General features: G+C 37.5%; 1 pseudogene; it reads right to left on the reverse strand.

Annotated features, from left to right (window-relative positions):
* LOC128563329 (ATP synthase subunit O, mitochondrial-like) overlaps positions 1-26,538 on the reverse strand; it is a 73,894-nt pseudogene that overhangs the window by 47,166 nt on the left and 190 nt on the right.

Consider the following 26,538-nt stretch of genomic DNA (forward strand, 5'->3'; position numbering starts at 1 on the left):
CTTCAGAATAAAAGAAGGAAATTCTAGGGAAGGCCTGATTAATAAAAGAATTATATCAGGTTGTTATCCAAGTCTGAGCTCTCAAGTCTCTTTAGCTCTTATTCCCTAAGAACCCACCCTTTATATAATTCTTGTGCTCCATTTAAGAATTTGACCACCACCCTCCCCCCCAAAGCTCTCGACCTCGTTAGAGTTCTACAGCAAGACAAGTTGTAGAAGACAAATATCAGAGTTCCCAGTATGTTGAGCATTGGACATGTCGCTTACAAAGTCTGGCCATCTTGTCATGTTTTCTCAAAGAAATAGTGTTAAGTGAATCCTGAAGTCAGGACAGTTACACATTGTTTATTAAACCTTTTAGGGCTGTCTGTAATCTAACCTGCATATATAATCTCACATTACACCTGCAGGTAAAGAAATTCCAACAACTGATTTTTAAGTGCTGGGAATCCGGATGGATAATTCAGTGGGAACCCTTGTTTTTATACACCAAACCTCAGTGCTCTTGATTTCAAATCACAGAAACCAACTGTGTCTTCTAGTTGGAAAGACAACCTTCAGAAGAAGGTTTTACAGAAAGCTGAGTGATCAGTCATGAAAACAAGTTCTAGAAACATTTATAAGAAGACACAGTGTTGACAGCATCTCTGCCGTCACCAAGGACTCAGGTGTCCGAGACCAACACTCTAGCTGTTCTCTAATTACACAGATTTATCTATGAACCTTCTGTACTTAATCTATTTCTCATGGGGAGGGGAGTCCCAACTGAAGGATCTTCAACTGCTTTCCTAGAGAAAGCAGTCCCTGGTGACATTGAGGAACACACGGCTTCCTTGCGACCAGAGCTCTCTGGTGATGTGGGGATAGCACACATGCCAGGCTTACTTGATAAACCCAGAGTACAGAACAGGAAAATCTCCACTGCTATAGCTCCTACAGTATTACTCTAATATTTAAAAATACTATTATATTACTCAATCAACTCCTGACATCCAGCTGTGAAAGGAACCCTTAGGCAAGGCTAGTTGAATGTGTCTAAAGTGAACAGACCCCTAACTACATCTGGAGAAGAATGCTAACTGAAGTCCATGTGTGCATAACAATAAGTGCAGGAAATAATACACAGTAGAACCTCCACAGCTGACCACCTCCCTACATTGACCACCTCTTAACATGGCCTAGTTTCCATAAAGCAGATAAGAACCACATGTATGTATCAGCACAGTAGCCCAGTTCCTTATGTTGATCACCTCTGTGTGTTGAACAGTTTGTTATAGTCCCTTGGGTGGTCAATTTACAGAGGTTCTACTATAGTCTTATGTTTAAATTTTACAGATTGGGTTCACTGCTATTGGTCCTAAAAGTTACCCTCTGATATGTGTTTTTCTTAATTTTTAAACAATGGATATATTTGATCTTCTGCAGATAAGGATTCCCTAAATAGTTGTTGAGCTGAAATCAATGGGCTTTAATTTGACATGCAATCTATTCTACAAGTTGACTAGATTGTATAAGGCCCTCATGACAAATTGCCACAGATGTTTTTATGAACAGATTCTCTTTATCAGCCCTTTGAATCAACATTTTGCTCTTTCTTATAACTTTCAAGGACCCAAGGGCAAAAGTATTATAGTTTATATTTCTGCCAAATGATAACACTATTTATATGATGTTTTCTTGCTTCTTAAAAAAATAACTGATGGAGAAGATTGAAATAGGACCCTTATCTCCCACCACTCACAAAAATTAATTCAAGATCAATAAAATACTTAGCTTTAAGGAATGAAACCATAAGAATTCTAGAGGGAAATGTAGGAAAATCTTTTCTACACATCAGTGTAGGCAAAGAATTTATAAAAGATCCCAATGGCAATCATGGCAAAAACAAATATCAAAAATTAGGATTTGATTAAAGTGAAAAGCTTTCTGTATAGCTAAGGAAGCAATCAACAGACCAAATAGGCAACCTACAGAATGGGAGAAAATATTTGCAATGTACACATTCAATGAAGGGCTAACAACCAGAATTTAGAAAGAATTCAAGCAAATCAGCAAGAAAAAAACAAACAAACAAAAACAAAAACAAAAAAACCCCCACCAAACAACCCTGTTAAAAAGTGGACAAAAGACATGAACAGAAGCTTCTCAAAAGAAGAAAGACAAATGGTCAATAAATATATGAAAACTAATCATCAGGGAAATGAAAATTAAAATCACATGAGGTATCATCTTATTCCACTTAGAATGGCATTTATTTAAAAAGCTAAAAACAATAGATATCAGCATGTATGTGGAGACAAAGATCACTTATACACTGTTGGTGGGATGGCAAATCAATATAACCTCTATGGAAAATAGTATTGAGATTCCCCCAAATAACTAAAAGTAGAGCTACTATTTGATCCAGCAGTCCCACCATTGGGTATTTACCCGAAAGAAAATAAGATTTTTCATCATAAAAAACCCACCTTCATTTGAATGTTTTATAGCACAATTCATAATTGCAAAGATGTAGAAGCAACCCTGTTGAGGTGCGGTAGGGAGCCGCAACACAGTGGACTGAGAATTCCCAAAGAAGGGACTTTCCCAACCACTTGGGGTCCAGAGGCAGAGGGAGAAAATGGCACAGAGAAATTAACAGGCATAATTTCCCTGAAAAAGTCTGCTGAGACCCTGGAGGGATGGATCTGTATCAGCCTATAGCAAGGCTGATAGTTGCCTCTCTGAACTGAATTCTCAAGAGATTTTATTAAGATTTTAGGGCATGTGTTTCCACAATGAAGAGGTATATAGTTAATAGTCTCAAGACTCAATCATGCCAGTGGTCTTTTGATTACCAAAATGGTAGTCAGGGTGGAGGAACAAAATCATAGAATAGTTCTCAAGTAGGTAACAATGTTGCCTTAGGGGTTGGTAGAGAACCAGTTACCTTCAGGCTAGACTGTCTGAAGGCTCAAGGGTAATTTTTAATCCTTTTTAATTCTCCTGATATCCTGTCTCTGCTAAACTGCTGACTTTTACTTAGATGTCCCTAAACTAGTTTTCAATTTATGTTGGTGAACATTTCGAGACCACTCACCACTGTAGGCATGCTGAGCAGTGGGGAGCTGAGGCTTGGGGTCATTCCTATGGGAGTCCTCTGGAATGTTTGCCTGCATTATATTTCTACCCACATGACCCCAGTGCTTGTCAATTCCTGAGAAGATTAATAAAATGTAGTATATGTACACCATAGAGTACAACTCAGCTATAATGAACATTAATTTAATACCTTTTGCAACAATCTAGATGGAAATGGAGACAATTCTCCTAAGTGAAGTATATCAAGAATGGAAAAACAAACACCACATGTACTCACTATGAAACTGGAAGAAACTGATGAGCACACATGTGTACAGATGGAAGTAAAACTCAGTGGGAATCAAAAGGGTGTAAGGAGAGGAGGGGAATAAACCAACCTAATAGGTACCATGAACATTATTTGGGTGATGGGCACATCTATATCCAGGACTCAAGCATAACAAAAATGATCCTGCAACCTAAAACATTTGTATACCCTTAATATTTTGAAATAAAAAAACAGCAACTACTAAAATCAATGGTTAAAATAGCTGTTAATGATCAGTCTTTAAGCTTACCCTATGTACTTTACATATAAGGGCTTGAATTAAGAAAAAAATCAGAGGTAGAATTCCTCACCTTAGGGAACTTATATTTAGAGAGTGTATGGTTTTAAATCAGAGCTCTTTGGTTTCAGTGACAGAAACCCAGTTCGAACAGACTTGGGAAAAAATAAGAAATTGATCATTCAGTCACAACCAACATCTCCTCTGCTCTTTACTTTTCCATTTTGACTGGGTTGACTGCTCATTTCCAGCACGCTGATGTGGACTCTTTCTGGCCTTGTGTAGGGGAGATTGGAAATGCTCTCAAATTGACTCTTAGAAGTCTTCATTAATACCCCAACTTCCTTGTCTCTCAGGCAGGGTCACTGAAGTATGTGCTCTACAATCGGTCTCAGAGGTTCCCATTGAGATAAGCTCCTTTTTCCCCAAAATGACACCTTGCTTGATAATGCATCCTTTATTGTTTTTTTTTTCCTTTTCCGTTCTTCATTTCCCTACTCTCCTACTAGTAATTTCTGGCATCAATTCCTAAATAAACAATTAGTGCTATAATCTTGGGACTACTGGGTGAACTCCCACTAAAACAATTGGCTTTTTGAAGAAAGAAGTCCAAAGCAAATTTCAAGTACTGTTAGATCCGGGGTCTTTTTTTTTTTGCAGTTTTTGGCCAGAGCCAGGTTTGAACCTGCCACCTCTGGTATATGGGGCTGGCACCCTACTCCTTAAGCCACAGGCACCACCCTAGATCCAGGGTTTTAACTGATGTCATTTAAAGTGCATTTCTCCTGTTTGGCTCTTCAGTCCCTTATCCTGCTTCATGATCATTCACTGACTTCCATTAATGAGACAGGATGTTGTTAGTAGCCCAGCTGTAGATGATGTTCTCTCCACAGCACCAAGATGCAAAGAACCCTTCTTTCCTGGTTTCTCTGAAGGAAATGGCTATGACTTCATTAATCTAAATTTAGTTCATATCTAACTTTAGTCCAATCAACATGAAAATAGTGATGGGGATATACTGACTGGAATTGCCTGGGTCTAGTGTCTAACCCTGAAGCTAGGATTGGATCAGGCCCATCCACTTCACATGAATGAAGGAAGGGTGGCTTTTCCCAAGGGATAATTGGGTTGATGTTTACAGGGAAAAGATAATGGATGACAGGGAAAAGATAATGGATGACAAGGAAAAGATAATGGATGACAAAAGGGTAAAAACTATAGGGAATCAAGACATTTATGTTCAAGATATTATGTACACTAAAAGTGCAAGGCAAGTATTGGTATCAAATCAGTGACAGGAGCATCTGTGATATAGGAAGGATTATGATCCAAGATCTGAGGAGGGCACCAGGAAGAAAAAAAAGAAGAGAATGCTAATTCTTAATCTATCAGTGGTCTCCAAATTCAAACCATGACCAATGTTATTCTGAAACACATAACCACCATCAGTTGAAACAACACATATAAAATTTCCGCCAAAGGTGGCCAATAGCTTCCTGTGACAAGACAACCATCAATCAACATTTTATGGCATTAGCTATAGTACAGGGTCGACACCTTCTTAGGCAGCAAAATTATCAAACAGTCTAAAATACCCAGTAATTATTTGGTAATCTGTAAATTTTTAAAATTATTTTGGAAGATCCCATGAGTGAGAGTTATGCAGTATTTATAATACTTCTAAGGATAAAATTCACCTGATAGAGATTGTGAAATACACAAAATACTTTATCCCTTTCTTACCCTTCCCTATCTTATATATGGGAATGAGAACACTGACAGTATCTTCCCCTGGAAACCTGATGACCCCCTGTGATGCCTGCCATTTCTGAATGGACACAGCAAGACCTTTGCTGAAGGGGAAGTATACCTAATTTCCTAGCATCAGACATTATGATCAGTCCTTTAGATGCGCATACTAAAGCTTTGATAAATTCAATGTAGTAGACATGGAATTAACTTGTGTGTTTGTAGCTTATTTTCATAATGGAGTTCCCGCTGGGCGCGGTGGCTCATGCCTATAATTCCAGCACTGTGGGAGGCTGAGGCGGGAGAATTGCTTGAGCTCAGGAGTTCGAGGCTTGTCTGAGCGAGAGTGAGACCCCGACTCATGAAAAAAATGGAAAAACCCAGCCAGGCGCAGCAGTGAGCGCCTGTAATCCCAGCAGCCTCAAAGACTGAGGCAACAGGATGCCCACAGCCAGAGTCTGAGGTTGCAGTGAGCTACGATGCTACTGTACTCTGCTCAGGGCACAGGGTAGAACTCTGCCTCGACAAAAAAAAAAGAAAAAAAAAACAACAGCAACAGAAAAAAAAAAAAGGCAACATAATGGAGTTCCCATGACTTGCATCTAAATGCATATAGATAACTACTAAAAATGCAAATATTATTTTGAAGCAAGGAGAAACCATAGAAGCCCAATTCATTTCATAGTGTTGGAATATTGCCACTACACATCAGTTTGGTAATTTTTTTCTGCTTTGCAGTATTTAAAAATAAATAGGATGATTAAATTTTGCTTAAAAAGAAACAAATGTGCAATCATGGAAAGAGCTTTCTTCACATTTCTTTGTGGGAAAATCATGTCACCCTTTGCTTCTCTGCTTCTCTTGGGTATACAAAATATGTTTTTGGTGGCTCTGGGCCATTTTATTTTATTTCATATAAGAAAGAAAGCCGAAATGGACATTTTCTCAGAAATTCTGACCACCCTTTCAATAGCTATGACATAGAAATAGACATAGTCCATTTATTCTCAAATATCTGTTACATACAGCATGTCCATAAAGTTCACGTGCAATGTTAAATTGCATGCTATTTTAAATTGCATATGAACTTTATAGCCACCTGTATATTAGTTGAGTCTATTGCATTCATAATAGATTAACAAAGGCCATTAGAAATGCTGATAACAAAAGGAAGAGCAGATCCAATCCAGACAAATGCAAGCAAAAAGAAAGCAAAGATTGTCCTCCTAGCATCAGTCATATCTGAATTCATAGCAGATGAATTAAATAATAAAATGGAGAAAATTTTATGGTAATAAACAATAAGGAACACAATGTACCAATTACATTACAGTATTGGATAATTCATAAAGTAAAAATTACCAGAACTACAAGGAGATGTGGATGGAAACACAATAGTAGTAGGCTATTGCATCATATGATCAGTCTAGTCCTCTAGTTATCCAAATAAATAAGGATAAGAAAAACCTAAGAGATAACAATCCATTTTTATTTATTTATTTTTCTATAGAGAGACTCAACTGTTACAGTCCCTTTTGCCTCACTGATTTCCAATGCCTATGTTGCCATGAATCAGGTTTCCACCTGTGTGGATCTTTTTCCTGGGCTCCCTATCTGGGCGACGTAAACATGAAAAGACGTCCAATTTCTTTAACTATAGAAGTAGAAATTAAAACCATTTCATATATATCAAGCTGGTAAAATTAAAGAACCACATAATCTCAGTTGTTTACACAGATATAAAATAGAGATTTTCACCCATTGCTGGTGCAAATGTATGCTCAAAACTGTTTTAGAAAAGTTTGGCATTATCTAGTAAATTTAAACTCTCTCATCTGTAATTCAATTCCTTGTAGTAAGTAAATTCAGTTGTTATCCAATCCTTGGGATTCTAGTTAGTTTGACCCATATCAGAATGATATTTGATTGAAAGTTTTCTTCTCAAGTTAAAAGAGTGGGGAAAAAAACTCAATTGTTTTTCTCCAAAGACAGGTGAAATTGTAGTATTGGATTAGCTTTGTCCTAATAGTCTATGTTCCTCAGCACTATAAATGAAGAAATGTGCTTAGTGATGGATGCTGTTGCTACTACACACTTTAGCTTCCCCAGCATTCTCTAATCTGGTGCCTGGAGGATGATACTAGACAGCAGATCAACCCTCTCAGCCTTACTTTCCTGACACTGATGCAAATGTTTTGGCACTTAACTGTAAATCTTAACTTCACTTACCTTCCTTTGACTTTCTGTGGGACAGCCCAATTGTATTGGACTAAATTTATGGGATATAAAAGTTTCAGTGATCCTGGAACCACCCTGGTGGTTCAGCCACAGGCAACTGTTGATTTTTCAGTTTCATTCAGAGCTGGGCACAAATGCCACATTATAGTCTTTGCCAGCTTTTTCTGAGCTCTTTTTCTGAATTCTCTTAGTCTTAGCCACTTCGTTTTCTGGGAACTCTTTTGGGATACAATGGGTAAAAGTAAATAACAAGGAATGGAACCAAGCCCACATTCTGAGTCTGAGAAAACTCCTCCCCTGTGGCAAGAATTCAAGCTTCAGGGTGGGGGAGTGAAGGAGAAAGAAGGAAGAAATTGTTTAACCAGCTTCCTATAGTGTTGAAGGAAATTATTTCAGATATTGTCAGAAAGGAAGAAATCTCTATCACATTGGGTCCAACATAGATAATTCCGTTTCAGCTGAAGATTCAGGCCCTTTTTATAAAGGTAGACTGGCTGATATATGTACCAAATCTTTAGCATCTATACCTAACAAAAATGCAATACCTTTTGAAATACAGACATCATCTTACTCCAAGGAAAATCAATAAGGGAGGTTTGAATGAACCTGATGTGACAGAAATTAGTCTGAAAAATGGCATCTTTTCATCATGAATTCCTTAATTTGTGATTTTAGTTTTTGGAGTTATTCCTAAATGTCCTATGTCCATAGCATTTAAGGAATAATCAATAAACTTTTAGCAGAAGTCACAGGACACAGCTAGTACAAATTCACTCAAAAGAAATATATGTCTCTGACAATCATGTTACTAGGAATACAATCACAAATAAATATGAATTATGAACTGATGTGATGGGAAAATGTAAGGTAGATATGAAAAATAAATTCATTTCATTTGTAGTTCCTATAATAAATCTGGAAAAGCCTAAAGAAAATTAGACCACAAATCTTGTGAAAAAATTATAAAATTGATCTAATTCTCAAGCACCAGGCTGTCAAACTTCCAGGAACAATTCTTGAAATCTGAAAGTAAATGCTATACCTTTTATTATTATTTAAATTTTTTGTTTTTTTTTGAAAGCAGTTTTTATTTATTATTTAAAGAGCAAATTTTTATTTTATTTTATTTATTTATTCACTTTTTATTCATTGAAGGTACAGAGAACCAGGTTACACTGATTGCATTTCTTAGATAAAGTCCGTCTTATAATTGTGCTCTGCCACCAAGAGTTGTGTCGATAAACATGACCCCTCATCCTTCTCCCTCCTCTCCTCTCCCCACTTGCTCATTGCCCTGCTCCCCTCCTTGTATTAGCTCATCTACTGCCTTCATATTAGAATAGAGTACATTAAATTCTTGCTTCTCTATTCTTGTGATGCTTTACTAAGAAGAATTTGTCCCACCTCCATCCAGGTTAATATAAAAGATGTAATGTCTCCATCTTTTTAGTGGCTGAATAGTATTCCATGGCATACATGTACCACAGCTTGTTAATCCATTCCTGGGTTGGTGGCATTTAGGCTGTTTCCACATTTTGGCAATTGTAAATTGAGCTGCAATAAGCAGTCTACTGCAAATATCCTTATGATAAAAAGATTTTTTTTTCTTCTGGGTAGATGCCTAGTAATGGGATTGCAGGATTAAATGGGGAGGTCTAGCTTGAGTTTTTTGAAGATTCTCTGTACTTCCTTCCAAAAAGGTTATATTAGTTTGCAGTTCCACCAGCAGTGGAAAAGTGTTCCCTTATCTCCACATCCACGCCAGCATCTGCAGCTTTGAGACTTTGTGATGTGGGCCATTTTCACTGGGGTTAATTGATAAATCAGGATAGTTTTGATTTGCATTTCTCTAGACTGTCTTGCTCTGTCATCCAGACTGGTGAGCTTAGGGAGGATCATAGCTCACTGCAGCCTTGAACTCCAGGACTCAGGCAGTCCTCCTGCCTTAGTCTTCCAAGTAGCTGGGACTACAGGTGCCTACTACCACATGTGAATATTTTTTAATTTTTTTATCAAGACAGGGACTCACTATGTTGCCCAGGCTGGTTTTGAATTCCTGGCCTCAAATAATCCTCCAGCTTTAGCTTCTCAAAGTACTTGGATAACAGATATGAGCCACCAACCCCAGAAAATGCCATGATTTCTTAAAGCTAGTTTTTGAAGCTATTGAAATAATAAAACTGGTTTTAATTTGTAATCTGTTAAGTAAAAACAAAACTATCAATGTATCTTAAGCTAAAAAAATCCATCTCACACTTATTACTACTTGCGGATATATAGAACACCTTCAACAAAGATTCCTATTTCAGAGTGTTTTAAATTCTCTTTTCATTTAGTTTTCTCAAAAGTTTCCATTTGGGGGGAAATATTAATACAAGATAGGAGGCACTTAAGAAATATTGGTGCTTTGGTCTACTGGTCAAATGAAATAATTCAAAGAACTCTTGGGTTTTATTGCTAGAACAGATGTTAATTTTACAGAATAGGGAATGATGAAAGCGCTTATAAGCAAATGCAAAAGGAGTTAGAAAAGAGATGGGACAATGAGGTGGTGCCTATGGCTCAGTGAGTAGGGCGCCAGCTCCAAATACCAAGGGTGGCAGGTTTAAACCCGGCCCCGGCCAAACTGCAACCAAAAAATAGCCAGGTGCTGTGGTGGACAGCTATAGTCCCAGCTACTCCAGAGGCTGAGGCAAGAGAATTGCCTAAGCCCAAGAGCTGGAGGTTGCTGTGAGCTATGATGCCACCGCACTCTACTGAGGGTGACAAAGTGAGACTCTGTCTTAAAAAAAAAAAAGAGAGAGAGAGAGAGATAGGACAATGTTTGTACCTGGAGATGTAAATTTTATGAACTCATTATTATTTTTGAAGCTTATTTAAACATGCAAAAAATTGAGTAATTTAAGGATTGAACTCCATGTGGTCGCCTGCACAAATTATTTCTAGTTCCTTCCCAAACTTCCCTTCTCCCTTGATAAATCATACTGTGCACAGTCTTTTTTTTATTTTACTATTTTTAAACAATAACAAGAACCTCTAAGGGTGTGTTTGGATTCTGCAGCTGCAGGGGTGGTATTGTTCTTATCCTGCTGAAGCAGATATGGATACTGAGAGTTCACTTGCGATGATGATGATGACTTCTGGCAAGCACTTGAGAGACCTCTGGGGTTTGCGTGACATAGGACAAGTTTTTCAGAACCAAAGGGAAGCAGCCAAGGTTTTGTTACTTCACCTTTTGAAAAATGGCCTGCAGTGGAGACAGAATAATTGGAGCTAAAGGAATGATTGCATGTTGAAAGAGCTATGGGCAGATTGCTCAAAAGTCACAGAGTAAGGGTGAGGCAGTCATCTGAAGGAAATAGAGAACTGACTTGTTTTACTGTAAAATAAAAATAGAAAAATGGAAGATTTTTACATTCAGCAATAACTTTCTGTGGTTGGACTGAAGGGAATCTTAAAAATACCTAATAATAAGTAGAACTTTGTAGATTTCTTTTACATTGGAGAAGGCAACATTTATTTTCTTGACATGATATAAAGATAAAAAGTACCTCAGACTTCTTCCCTGACTTCTAGATTTATTCTTGGCATCAGCATGGAAATGGAAAAATCCAATCAACAGCTGTAATCCCTCCCCTCTTTGAATTGTGCTACTCTAGATAGAGTTGACAGAAATTAAGAGCTCACTTTATGTGTGGGGCTACTAAATGGATTTTAAAATGCCAGAAATCCCATCTTCCCCTACATATCTCTTCCACCAAATGAAAATCCCCCATATTAGTGTTAATAACAAATTAGATAGGTGCATTATCTCTATACAGCCACTTTGACCTTCTCTGATCATTTCATCACAGAATACTTTCTAGGAGAAAGCAAGACAATGTCAAACCCTGCCCTAGGTAGAGGCAGGCTCTGGTTAAACAGTTGATGACAATACTTGACTAGGAAGGGAAAAGTTGGTTCAGAGGAAAGGAAGAGAAATACTCAAATGCGGCAAAAGTGTTTTGCATAGCTCCTGTCTTGAGTGGAGCATTCATTTCCAGAGCTCCTCCATTATTCTTCAGTGAGTCCAAATTTGGGAATTCTATATATCATTTCAGACTTAGAGGCAGAAATGTCTCATTGAGATTTATTCCTGGGAAATACAATCTGGGAATTATTAGGTTAGGATAGCAAAGAAATTGTGCAACATTATTTTATCTCCTAAAAAGTATTCCCAAACTTGATAAAAACTGGCCAAAACCCAATTCCTTGATTCTATAGTAGTTTCCCCAGGTCATGGAAAAGTTTCAAAAATGACAACTTTCTTCCTGCATGTTATCAGGGTGGGTCTCCACTCTGTTGCTCTGTTCAAATGTTTAGTTACTGGAAAAAAAAAATACATAGGAAAAAATGAGCAGAAGTGTTAACTTGTCATCTCCACAGGCCATAATTGTCTATCTAAAATGGAGCCAAGTTATGACATTTTCTTGGGTGAAGTAATGCACTAGAGTCAGCTGCCCAGGCCACCCGTGAAAATGGTAAAATGGTATTGAGACATTTATGAGTATAGGTTTATATGTGTGTGACCTTTGGGCAGGAAAAAGTCTTGAGTTTGTCATTAACCTTTCAAATGATTGATGGTTGATGGTTATTAATTGGTTGATGGTTGGTGGTTTCAAAAGGAACCATGACCCAAGAAAGCTTAAGAGCCATTGTAGAAGATTTAAAGCTTTTAGAGAGTGACTCTGGTCTAGGGGAAAGGACTATAAAGTAGAGGGGCCCGGTTATAATGAACAGTCTGATGTCATCAATACAACACTGTGTAAAACAGACGCACGACTGTTCAGTGTAATTGGTTTGACGCATGCTGCTAATATGCACGCTCACTCACGTACTCACTGTGTGTACCTGCACGGTACACAGCCCTACGTGTTAGCGGAAAGTAGAATTTGTACTATTTCAGGCATTTAGGGGAATGGAAACTTATTTGATACCTTAATGAAAGTTACTTCTCTAGCAAGAATTAGGGTATTTTTAAAGTTGGTGGTGTCTGAGTAGTGTGATTTAAGGGAAGACTTTTTAAGGGAATTAAAACATCTATTCTTTCTTTTATGTTGGTTTAAATGCGCCAAAATATGAATAAATCATGGACTTTCCTAACTTCTTAACTCCTCCCAGGCCTGTTTATTTATGTTGGTTTTGATGATTTAAAGAGAGGTGGTATGGTTTTAGTAGAGGGGGAAGAAGAAAGGTCATTGGCCCTCCTGAATATACATTTAAAGTAATTTATCTTATCTTCCTCTTATCTTTCCCTTAGTGGTACAGCAATTAATAACCCAACATAGCAGCATTTCATGATTATTATACCCTTTAACAGAGGATAAATGGGAAAAAATATGAATAGAGGTGTTGGGGCCCATGATGCCGTAACTCCAGCCCAACCCAGGGCCTGGTTGGAGCCGGGATTCTAGGTCTCTGGTCCTGGCCCACTCAACTGTCTGGACGCAGGCCACTGTGCCAGCTTATAGTGGGTAGGTCTCATTTAGGTCTCAGGTGCCAAAGTACCTTAGAAGTCACAGTCAACATTAGTAGGAGTAAGCATCTTAGCAGCAATCTCTCAGCAGCAGTCTAAGTAGGGGAGCAAGATCAGGAGTCCTCTGAGCAAGAAGCGGAGATAAAGGGCAAGCCCCCAGCTATTTATACAAGTGATCCTGTGGCCCCCTACCCCACAGGTGTGAAGACTGCTAACCAATGATATGTATACTTTCATGCTCTCTGCATCTCATTAATGAAAGCTAATGATGTTAAAGCCCTTCCCCAATGGCCAGTGGCTTATCATTTTCATTTAAAGGAAAATATAAAATTTTGAGACTGAATAACTATTTAGTAAATGTAAATTTTATTACAATGAAGAATTTCCAATGAAATTGTTCTCTACATGGGAAATAAAATGCATCAATTCTATACATTGCAAGGATATTAGAAATTTACTTCAGAAATATGTGAATGATGGAAAAGAAAACCAATTTTATACAGAAAATCAACTTGACACATTGGATTTTGTTGACTAATTTGATAAAGAAGCTAAAGGAACTAAAAATAAGAATAGTTTGAAGTGCATTTCAGCATAATGCTATTTTTCCCCTTCCCTAATTTATTGGAGAATAATTGACAAATAAAAATTGTGTAGTTTAAGTTATACAAATGACATTGTGATAAGCTCATATATTGTAAAATGATTACAAGTTAATTAACATACCCAAACCTCACATATTTACCATGGTTTTGTGTGTGTGTGTGTGTGTGCTGAGAACATCTGAGGTCTACTCTCATAGAAAATGTTGAGTATATAATAGAGTGTTATTAAGCATATTTACCATGTTGTACATTGGATCTCCAGAAATATTTATTTATCCTGCATGACTGAAACTTTGTGTCCTTTGACCAACATCTCCTCTCTTCCGTCATCCCTCAATCATGGGCAACCACCATCTGTTCTGTGCTTTGTGAGTTCAACTTTCTTAGATTCCACATATAAGTGAGAGTATGCAGTATTTGCCTTTCCATGCCTGGCTTATTTCACTTAGCATCATTAACATAATGTCCGCCAGGTTGGACCATGTCGTTGAAATGACAGAATTTTCTTGTTTTCTAAAGCTGAATAATATTCCATTGCATATATGTATATGCACCACATTTTCTGTATCCATTCATCCATTGATGGACATTTTTCGACTATTGCATATCTTGGCTATTTGTATAATGATGCAATGAATATTTTGGAACATTATTGGAGTGCAGATAGCTCTTCAACATACTGATTCCATTTTATTTGGATATACTAAAATTGCTAGATCATATGGAAGTTCTACTTCTATTTTTGAAGAACCTCTCTACTGTTTTCCATCATGTGTATGCTAATTTACATCCCCACCAACAATGTGCATGGATTCCCTTTTCTCCACATTCTTGCCAAAACTTACCTTTTATGTTTTTGAAAATAGCTATTCAAAGGATATTAGGGTGTGAAATGAGTGGATCTAGTGCCTGAAATCATACAGCTAGTCTTTGGGTCAGCAACACTAGCCTGGAGTTTGGGTAATCCAAGGCTGATATGGTAATGCAGTGAGTCTGGAGCCTAAAGGGGTAGCTTGGTGCTGAGGTTTACCTTCCTCCTCTCACCTGAAAGATACTTCTCTCTACACTAAACTGCACAGACTTTGGGAAGGAGTAACGCAAAACTTTGTTTTCTACTCTCTGCAATATATAATTTTCTTATTTTGGTGCTCTACCCAGGTATAGTGATCTTTCACCTGGTTACCTTAGTGCCAATGAAGGCACTATTTTTTGTGTGTGAGTGATTATTCAAATTGATGTGTCTATAAGAGGACAAGTATTGGAAACTACTATTCTGCCATATTGTTGATGTTAATTTAACTATTTCTTACTCACAAATTTAAAACATCATTAATGTGGAATGAATCCCTTTGTTAGAAAATATAAACTTAGGGTTTATTCTAATATTCTTATCAAAAACTTTAATATAGGAGCAAGATGGTGGCTGAGTAACAGCTTCCTTGCAACTGGGCACAGTGAGTCTGGGGAGACAAGACTCCAAGCATCTCTGGCTGGGGGGATCTGCCTATAATCATCCCTTTGAGGACACAGGGAGTCAGCGAGAGACTTCTGGACCCCAAGAGGAGGACAAAAGCAATGGAAAACTGGCAAGTGGTTGTGTATATACGTTCAGTCTAATCCTGCCGGCAGCTGTAAGTACAGCAGCAATGAGGCTGCAAACCGGAAAGGCCTTACCTGTGAGCTGTTTTGGTTTTTTGGACTTGGTACTCAGTTGAACTGCCTTGGGAGAGCTTGGGTAAGAGTGAGGAGAACTTTGGGCATTGTATAGGGCCCCAGACTAGCCGCTGAGCTGGACTGAGCTAATAGTGTTCAAATGTGGGCTGCATGGAACCATTGTGAGAGAACTGCCCTGGCAAGCTCTGCCTTAAGGGTCACAGAGCAAGGATCAGTAGTGACTGAGCAGCCTAAAGGCGGGGACTGAGCTGTCTTACAGCCTTAGCCCTCAGGGGCAGAGTGAAACTGGTTTTGGCACACTGGGTAAGTGCATAGCCACTTCAGCAGTGATCCCAGCGACAAGAACTTTTCTGGGAAAGCTTCTGCTTAGTCAAGTTTAGAAGTTTAAATAAGTGCCTTTTAAGAGGGCTGAGGAGAGATTTAGGGTCTCCACACTCCAGGGTTTGAGAAATCAGCAGAGGCCTCCAGTCATATCAGCATTGTGATTAACATCTCATACCCCAGAAGATCACCTGTTGCCCAGACAATATTCAGCAAGATATATATTTGGGTTTTTTTGTTGTTGTTGTTGTTGTTCTTGTCCTGTTTTACAATTTCTACCTTTTCCCTATAGATTTTTCTTTTCTTTCTTTCTTTTCTTTGTCCATTTTTCTAGTTTAAATACAATTTCCCATTGTTGCCTTTTTCAATAATTAGAACTTCATTTTTGCTAGTATTTCTACCCCTATTATTTGGTTTTCCCCCCAATTTTATCCCATAATGTTTTCTGTTTGCTTGTTTTGGTTTGATTTATAGTATTTTTGTCTTTTCTCTCTACTTGGTGGAGGTGGGGTACTGTGTCTGATCAGGTTAGCAAAGAGCAGCTCACCTTAACGGAACCACCCAACCCAGCTCCCCCAGAGGTTAAGGGTTCTTTAAGTTTGAGTCAAAGTACCCTACTGTGCACCTATATTGCTCTGTTTCCCTCTTTCTGTGCCTCTCTTCTTTTTGTCAATATTCCCTTTTACCCACCCCATCTCCTTTCTCTTTTTTCTTTTCTTTCTTTCTTTCTTTTTTTTTTTTTCTTTTTTCCCTTCTTGCTCTTCAACCTTCTCATACTTCTGGTTCTGTACCAAAAGGACTTAGAGAAACCCCAGTTCACAGGCATGGCAACTTAAAGAGCAAGAGGAAGTGAAAGGAAAATTAGGGCAAGGAAACAGATACAAGAAATCACTCATGAGGAAGAATCAGCAGAAAAATCCTGGCAACATGAAGAACCAGTCCAGAACAACCCCTCCAAGGGACCATGAGGTAGCTACTGCAGAGGATTTCACCTATAAAGAAATGTTAGAAATGACAGAAAGGGAATTTAGAATACATGTGATGAAAACAATGAAGGAAATGATGGAAACAATGAAGAAAACTACTGATAAAGTGGAAAATAACCAAAAGGAAGTCCAAAAAGAGAATCAAATAAGAGATGAATGATATGAAGAATATAGAAAGGATATAGCAGTCTCAAGGAACTGAAGCAGTCAATTAGGGAACTTAAAGATGCAATAGAAACTATCAACAACAGATTAGACCATGCAGAAGAAAGAATCTCAGAGGTAGAGGACAAAGCTCTTGAGATAACTCAGATAGTTAAAGAGGAAGAAAAGAAGAGAGAGAAAGCAGAATGTTCACTGACAAAATTATGGGACTTTATGAAGTGTACAAACATACGAGTTATAGGAATCCCAGAAGGAGAAGAAGAATGCCCCAGGGAAATGGAAGCCATACTAGAGAATACTGTAAAGGAAAATTTCCCAAATATCACCAAACATTCTGACACACTCCTTTCAGAGGGACATTGGACCCCAGGTCACCTCAACTCTAACTGAGATTCTCTAAGACACATTGTGATGAACCTGTCCAAAGTCAAGACAAAAGAAAAGAATCTTCAAGCTGCCAGGAGTAAGCGCCAGTTGACCTACAGGGGCAAATCCATCAGGATGACTGTGGACTTCTCTAATGAAACTTCCATAGCAAGAACACAATGGTCATCTACCTTTAATCTTCTTAAACAGAACAATTTCCAGACCAGAATTCTATATCCTGCTAAGCTAAGTTTTAAAATTGACAGAGAAATCAAATCATTTACTGATATACAAACATTGAGGAAATTTGCCACAACAAGAGTAGCTCTACATGAAATACTTCAACCTGTTCTATACACTGACCATCACAGTGGATCAGCAGCAAAGTAAGAACTCAGAAACTAAAGGACAGAACCTAACTTCCACACTGATGCAAAAGATAAAACTAAGCAATGGACTCTCACAAAATAAGATGAATAGAATACTACCACACTTATCAATTATCTCAATAAATGTTAATGGGTTGAATTCCCTACTGAAGAAGCATAGATTGGCTAACTGGATTAAAAAACACAAGCCGGGCAGCGCCTGTGGCTCAGTCCATAGGGCGCCAGCCCCATATACCGACGGTGGCAGGTTCAAACCCAGCCCCGGCCAAACTGCAACCAAAAAAAAAATAGCCGGGCGTTGTGGCGGGTGCCTGTAGTCCCAGCTACTCGGGAAGCTGAGGCAAGAGAATCGCTTAAGCCCAGGAGTTGGAGGTTGCTGTGAGCTGTGTGAGGCCACGGCACTCTACCGAGGGCCATAAAGTGAGACTCTGTCCCTACAAAAAAAAAAAAAAAAAAAGAAAAAAAGAAAAAATAAAAAACACAAGCCATCCATTTGCTGTCTGCAGGAAACATACCCGGCTTCAAAAGACAAATTAAAAGTCAGAGTCAAGGGTTGGAAGACAATTTTTTCAGGCAAATGTAATTCAGAAGAAAAGAGGAGTTGCAATCTTATTTTCAGATACATGTGTATTTAAAGCAACTAAAGTCAAAAAAGACAAAGATGGTCACTTTATATCGGTCAAGGGAAAAATACAACTAGAAGACATTTCAATTCTAAATATTTATGCACCCAATTTAAATGCTCCCAGATTCTTGAAACAGACCTTACTCAGTCTGAGCAATATGATATTCGATAATACCATAATAACAGGGGACTTTAACACTCCTCTTATAGAGCTGGACAGATCCTCTAAACAGAATTAAACAAACATATAAGGGACTTAAATGAGACCATAGAATAACTGTGCTTAATAGATGCATATAGAACACTCCATCCTGAAGCTAAAGAATATACATTATTCTCATCACCTCATGGAACATTCTCCAAAATTGATCATATCCTAGGCCACAAAACAAACCTCAACAGAATCAAAAGAATTGAAATTTTACCTTGTATCTTCTCAGACCGTAAGGCACTAAAGGTGGAACTCAACTCCACACAAAGGCATTGAAATTAAACAACTTTCTGTTGAATGACAGGTGGGTGCAGGAAGAAATAAAGCAGAAAATCATTTACTTCCTTGAGCATAACAACAATGAAGACATGGGTTACCAAAACTTGTGGGGTACTGCAAAAGCAGTTTTGAGAGGAAAATTTATTGCTTTAGATGCCTATATTTGAAAAACAGAAAGAGAGCGCATCAGCAATCTCACAAGCCATCTTATGGAATTGGAAAAAGAAGAACAATCTAAGCTTAAACCCAGTAGAAGAAAAGAAATCTCCAAAATTAAATCAGAAATCAATGAAATTGAAAACAAAAGAATTATTCAGAAAATTAATGAAACAAAGAGTTGGTTTTTTGAAAAAATTAATAAAATAGATAAACCATTGGCCAGACTAATGAGAAATAGAAAAGTAAAATTTCTAGTAACCTCAATCAGAAATGATAAAGGGGAAATAACAACTGATCCCGCAGAGATACAAGAGATCATCTCTGAATACTTCCAGAAACTCTATGCCCAGAAATTTGACAATGTGAAGGAAATGGATCAATATTTGGAATCACACCCTCTCCGTAGACTTAGCCAGGAAGAAATAGAGCTCCTGAACAGACCAATTTTAAGCACTGAGATTAAAGAAACAATAAAAAAGATTCCAACCAGAAAATGCCCTGGTCCAGATCGCTTCACACCAGAATTCTATCAAACCTCCAAGGAAGAGCTTATTCCTGTACTGCATAAATTATTCCAAAAAATTGAGGAGGAAGGAATCTTCCCCAACATGTTCTATGAAACAAATATCACCCTGATACCAAAACAAGGAAAAGACCCAACTAAAACAGAGAATTTCAGACCAATTTCACTCATGAATATAGATGCAAAAATTCTCAACAAAATCCTAGCCAATAGATTACAGCTTATCATCAAAAAAGTCATACATCATGATCAGGTAGGTTTCATCCCAGGGATGCAGCACTGGTGTAACATATGCAAGTCCATAATCATTATCCACCATATTAACAGAAGCAAAAATAAAGACCATATGATCCTCTCAATAGATTCAGAAAAAGCATTTGATAAAATCCAGCATCCTTTTCTAATTAGAACACTAAAGAGTACAGGCATAGGTGGCACATTTCTGAAACTGATTAAAGCTATCTATGACAAACCCACAGCTAATACTTTACTGAATGGAGTAAAACTGAAAGCTTTTCCTCTTAGAACTGGAACCAGACAAGGTTGTCCTCTGTCACCTTTACTATTCAACATAGTGCTGGAAGTTCTAGCCAATACAATTAGACAAAATAAAGAAATAAAGGGAATCCAAATGGGAGCAGAGGAGGTCAAACTGTCCCTCTTTGCTGATGATATGAGAATCCCAAAGACTCAACCACAAGACTCCTAGAACTCATCAAAAAATACAGTAATGTATCAGGATATAAAATCAATGTCCACAAGTCAGTAGCTTTCGTATACACCAATAACAGTCAAGATGAGAAGCTAATTAAGGATACAACTCCCTTCACCATAGTTTCAAAGAAAATGAAATACTTAGGAATATACCTAACAGAGGAGGTGAAGGACCTCTATAAAGAAAATTATGAAATCCTCAGAATGGGAATAGCAGAGGACATTAACAAATGAAGGAACATACCATGCTTATGGTTGGAAAGAATCAACATTGTTAAAATGTCTCTACTTCCCAGAGCAATCTACCTATTCAAGGCCATTCCTATCAAAATACCAAATTCATATTTTCAAGATTTGGAAAAAATGATTCTTCATTTTGTATGGAACCAGAAAAAAAACCCTATAGGTAAGGCAGTTTTAGTAATAAAAATAAAGCTGGGGACATCATCATACCAGATTTTAGGCTGTACTACAAAGCCATAGTGGTCAAGACAGCATGGTACTGGCACAAAAATGGAGACATAGACACTTGGAATTGAATAGAAAACCAGGAAATGAAACTAACATCTTACAACCACCTAATCTTTGATAAACCAAACAAGAACTTACCTTGGGGGAAAGACTCCCTACTCAATAAATGGTTCTGGGAGAACTGGATATCCACATGTAAAAGACTGAAACTGGTCCCACACCTGTCTCCACTCACAAAAATTGATTCAAGATGGATAAAGGACTTAAATTTAAGGCATAAAATAATAAAAATCTTCAAGGAAATTATAGAAAAACATTGGAAGATATTGGCCTGGGGAAAGACTTCATGAACAAGACTGCCATGGCAATTGCAACAACAACAAAAATAAACAAATGGGACTTCATTAAACTGAAAAGCTTCTGTACAGCTAAGGAGACAACAACCAAAGCAAAGAGACAACCTACACAATGGGAAAGGATATTTGCATATTTTCAATCAGACAAAAGCTTGATAACTAGGATCTATAGAGAACTCAAATTAATCCACATGAAAAAAGCCAACAATCCCATATATCAATGGGCAAGAGATACGAATAGAACCTTCTCTAAAGAAGACAGATGAATGGCTAACAAACATATGAAAAAATCTTCATCATCCCTATATTAAAGAAATGCAAATCAATGTCACCCTGAGATACTATCTAACCACACTGAGAATGGCCCACATTACAAAATCTCAAAACTGCAGATGCTGATGTGGATGTGGAGAGAAGGGAACACTTTTACACTGCTGGTGGGACTGCAAACTAATACAACTTTTTTGGATGGAAGTATGGAGAAATCTCAAAGAATTCAAGCTAGACCTCCCATTTGATCCTGAAATCCCATTACTGGGCATCTACCCAGAAGGAAAAAAATCCTTTTATCATAAGGACGCTTGCACTAGACTATTTGTTGCAGCTCAATTTACAATCACCAAAATGTGGAAACAACCTAAATGGCCACCAACCCAGGAATGGATTAACAAGCTGTGGCATATGTACACTATGGAATACTATTCAGCCATGAAAAAATGGAGACTTTACCTTCTTTGCATTAACCTGGATGGACGTGGAACACATTATTCTTAGTAAAGCATCAAGAATGGAGAAGCATGAATCCTATGTACTCAATTTTGATATGAGGACAGTTAATAACAATTAAGGTCATGGTGGGGGTGGTGGAAGGGGAGAGCAAAGAAAGAAGGAGGGAGGGGTGGAGAAATGAAGACAAGAGATAGGGAAGGAGGGAGGGGGGTGACGCCTGGTGTGTGCCACACCTTTTGGGGGCAAGACATGATTGCAGAAGGGACTTTACCTAACAAATGCAATCAGTGTAACCTGGTTTATTGTACCCTCAATAAATCCCCAACAATATAAAACAAACAAACAAAGAAACAAAAACCTTTAATATAAAATCTAAGTGCTTTTAATATAAAACCTAAATACTTCTTAAAGTGCTTACTTAGTAGCTATTGCTTGGTAGAAATTCAAACCATCTTTAACTGGAAGATAAATGCACTTTATTAATAACCTTTAAAGAAATTTGTGCTTCAGTCAATAAAAAAATAAGAAATCAGTTGCTTTCAATTTTGTTGCTGGGTTTAGATCTTAAGTTGCATCTTATGTGCAGAGTATAATGTAATCAAATCAAATAATAAATAAGTAACATATTATTTAAATTTTTATTTTTATTTTATTTTTAATTAAATCATAGCTGTGTACATTAATGCAATTATGGGGTACGATGTGCTGGTTTTATATACGATTTGAAATACTTTCATGAAACTGGTTAACATAGCCTTCACTGCATTATTTAAAAAGTAGGAAGCTGAGATGACATCATGATGAGGCATTAAACCTAAAGAGTAGAATAAAATAGTAGATAGAAGGCAGCAGAGGTATTTAATAGGTCTCCTAAGCTTTATAAATTCTGAGTCAGACCAAAGACAATATCCTACAAACTTTTGGCTTCAAAATATATGAATAGTTACTGATTTTTATATAGAGCTTTTTCCACAGTGCTTTCAAGCATCTAACATTTGTCACAACGACCCTAAGAACTTTTAAGGAGAGTCTCTGTATATGCTCAAAATTATAGCTGAAGCATCTTCACTATGCCTGGCATATAATGGGCACTCAATACATTTTTAATGGGGTTCGTGGCTATAATCCTAGCACTTTGGGAGGCCAAGCTGGGAGGTTTTCTTGAGGCCAGGAGTCTGAGATCAGCTTGGGCAACATAATGACATCTTATCTCTACAAAGAAATTTAAAATTAATTGGGCATGGTGATCTGCAGTCTGAGCTACTTGGGAGGCTGAGGCAGGAGGGTTGCTTGAGCCAGGAGTTACAGGTTGCAGTGAGCCATGATGAGCCACTGCACGCTAGCCAGTGTGACAGAGCAAGACTCTGACATGAGAAAATAAAATAAAGTAAAGTTTCAATAGACAAATGAATTAAAAGTAAAGTGACTTACTCAAAACCACCAGTGCATGGGTGGCACCTTTACCTCAGTGAGTAGGGTGCCAACCCCATATACCAAGTGTGGTGTGTTCAAACCCAGCCCTGGCCAAACCGCAACAAAAAATAGTCAGGCGTTGTGGCAGGCACCTGTAGTCCTAGCTACTCGGGAGGCAAGAGAATCACCCAAGAGCTGGAGGTTGCTGTGAGCTGTGACGCCACAGCACTCTACCGAGAGGAACAAAATGAGACTCTGTCTCTTAAAAAACAAAGAAACAAAAAAAACAAACCACCAGTGTATAAGAGAAACTTGTGTTTGACTTTGTCTTATGGTTCCAAATCCTTTATTCCTTTTACAACTTTAGCTTTCTTTTTTTTTTCTATGAATAGCCAAATCTTTAGTATATATGTTTTACCTTTTTTGTCTGATTTTAAAACAAAATCTTATGATCCCTCTATTATTTTAAGAATAAAGAGAGGAGCTGGCTTTATCTTTAGCTGATTTTAAGATAGTTTAAAATCAGATGCTGTCAACTTTTGCTATAAAGGGGCAGATAGGAAATATTTTCAGCTTTTTACCCCATATGGTCTCTGTTGAAACTCCTCAACTCTGCTATTTTATTACAAAAACAATCATAGATAACATGCAAATGAATGGGCATGGCTGCGTTTCAATAAAACTTTATGAATACTAATTTTCCAATTTCATGTAATTTTCTGGTGTCACAAAATATTCTTCTTTTGATTTTTTTAAAGATCATTGAAAAATGTAAATGCTATTCCTCACCTTGTGGGCTCAAGAAAAAGGGGCAGTTGGCTAGATTTGCTTCACAGGTCTTTGCCAATTTTTCATTTAAATAATAATAAGAAGAAGAACAATTTCCCCATGTGGTTTATTAAATAAATTCAGCCAAATCATTCTTATATTGGTGAATTCTTGTGTCTGGGAAAAGGATATTTATTTGAATTTTCTCAGTAGTTTCTCTTTAATGCTATCTTCTGGCATGGCAGTATTTCATTTAGAGTGAAATAGTGAGAAATACTCATTTGTTTTGAGTAAGAAATAATGGCAGGGAGATCATGGGAAAAGAAAGAATTTTTGATGTATCTTCTGTCCATTTCTACAATTTGGTGATGTGAAATCAGTTTAAAATTATGTCAGTGTTGAATCTATGCAGCACTTAAGGAAAGGAAATGCTAAGATTAACAAAAGGAAAGTGTTCCTGCCTGAAAATACAAGCTGATTTTTGTTTGAAAACTGGTGTTTTTACCCTGGCATGTTTACAATCAAAGACAAGAACAAACCTCCAGTACTTCATGTGCTCTGGGGAAGCATTGACATCGTGCCTAGCTTTTGTGGAGAAATAAGGAATTAATGGAAAAGATACAGAAGTTCTGATGAGGGAGAGGAAAGGGAATAATGGAAGGAAACATCTCTACAGTTAAAGAGAAGAGAAGATGAAGCTTAATGAAGAAAGAGAGGAGCTGGCTTTCTCTTTGGCTGTGAGTTGAATTCAGTGGTTAGAAATGCTCATTGAAATGCTGAAGTACCACCAAAGCATGGCTATAAAACAATCTATCATATTTCCCGAGACATTGCATTTCATAAAATAGAAATTTAGGATACGAAAATCTCTTCATTTATTCACATTTTATTTATTATTTTTTTTTTTTCTGGTTGGAGAGGAACTGATGAGCGAGCAAGAGAGTTAAAATAGTAAGTATTTCATCACTGGGGGCCCTCCTCCTCCATTTTTTTTTTTTTTTTAAGTTTTAAACGTGTTTTCTGTCCTATTCAATCACTGTAACTCTCAAGGACCACAAGTTTCACTTATTTTGGAGAATGAAATGAAGATCAAAAAAATCTCTTCTGAGAATTTAGCTTTCAATAATTTTTCTGGTCCCAGTGGGGATACCTGTGAATTAAATAGTCTGTCACTCTGCTGCTAAGCAGATGAAGAATTTGACTCCTGGAATGATAGGACCACATTCCAGTGAAGACCTTATCAAACATTCTCATGAGAAACATACATTTTATGTGGAAAAGCAGCAGACAGCCCTTTGCATGATTCCTTTGATCTCATGGAAAGACTGCTATCATTCTAATCCATGAATTAGAGAGGTCCAAGCTGTATATATCAAACGTTTCTTCTCATTTGACTTAAATCTTTTGTTGTGGTTTTACTCAATAGGAGGTAAGACATGAAAACATGGAGAGATACAGGTTCTTTTGAAACATTTAGCCAAGTCTGAGATGTTGCTTGCCAAGTAAAGGTTTATATTTTATTTCTGAATGTTTGCTTGTTTCTGGTATATAAAGCCGCCACTCTTTAATGTTGAATTTGAAGTCATGTAAATAGTTCAGATTTCTTCTCTTCCATTTTCAGATATTCATTTCTGAAGAGTTAATGAGGTTGTATTTCCTGTGTGAGTTGTAAGGGTTTCTGTTTCAGTTTCCTACTCCTTGAAGTGGAGTATTAGTCTATGACCTCCATTCCTGTCTTTCTGAGCAAGTCCAGAATCTTTTTAGGGAGGCTTTGTGGGCCAAATGGCATTTACTCTATTTGTGCATGTGTTTGACAAGAGTTTAAGAAGAAAGATCTCCCTACTTGGGGAGTATCCTGTTTAGTGCCCAAAATGACACAGGTCCACAGGGATGAAAACACACTGGTTGTGTCAGCTCCGTCTTCAACAGATCTGAAACACTGGGAAATTCACCAAAACTAATGTCGTATATTTTAGTTTGGTGCAGAACCCTACCTATGTATGCTAATGTGAACATCTCTAGGGTTAGTATGGATTATGCTGGGATAGCAAATAACTGCCATAGACATTAATGGCTTGAAAAAATAAGAGGCATTTCTCACTGAGAACACATTCCATTTAGTACTGGTCAGGTGCCTACTCATCTCATCCCTCAAGGATCCAAGCTGAACAAAATAGAGCCGCCATGCCAAACACTGTTGACTGCTATTCCAAACAGCATCAGCAATTAAATATACAGCCTGGGAGCATGATATGTCCCTTTACTCAGAACTCAGTGGCAAAAAAAGCCACGTATTCCCGCTAAAAGTACTTACTGTGTTCCCAGAAAGAAGAAACTTGCAAAACTTTGATTAAAAAGGCTGACAACTATCATAACCTAGATAAAATTTATCTCCCTTCCAGTCACAAAATTACAAAACAATATCATTCTTACTGTGCTTCAAAGAAATCTTTGGGTGACAACACTGGGCTACAGATGGATGATCATTGTTCACGCATATAGCAGTTTAAGATTTAAAGAAATAATCCTGGGATCTGTAAAGGCTGAGCAAATTCCAGTGCCTGTAAATGAACATCTAACAACAACTCTAATAGGAAGTCTACTAACTCAGTTTGCATTTAGCTACTCCCTTTGTTCCATAGTTTCTCTGGGACAA

The sequence above is a fragment of the Nycticebus coucang genome, chromosome 13 (assembly GCF_027406575.1).
Source record: "Nycticebus coucang isolate mNycCou1 chromosome 13, mNycCou1.pri, whole genome shotgun sequence".
NCBI lineage: Eukaryota > Metazoa > Chordata > Mammalia > Primates > Lorisidae > Nycticebus > Nycticebus coucang.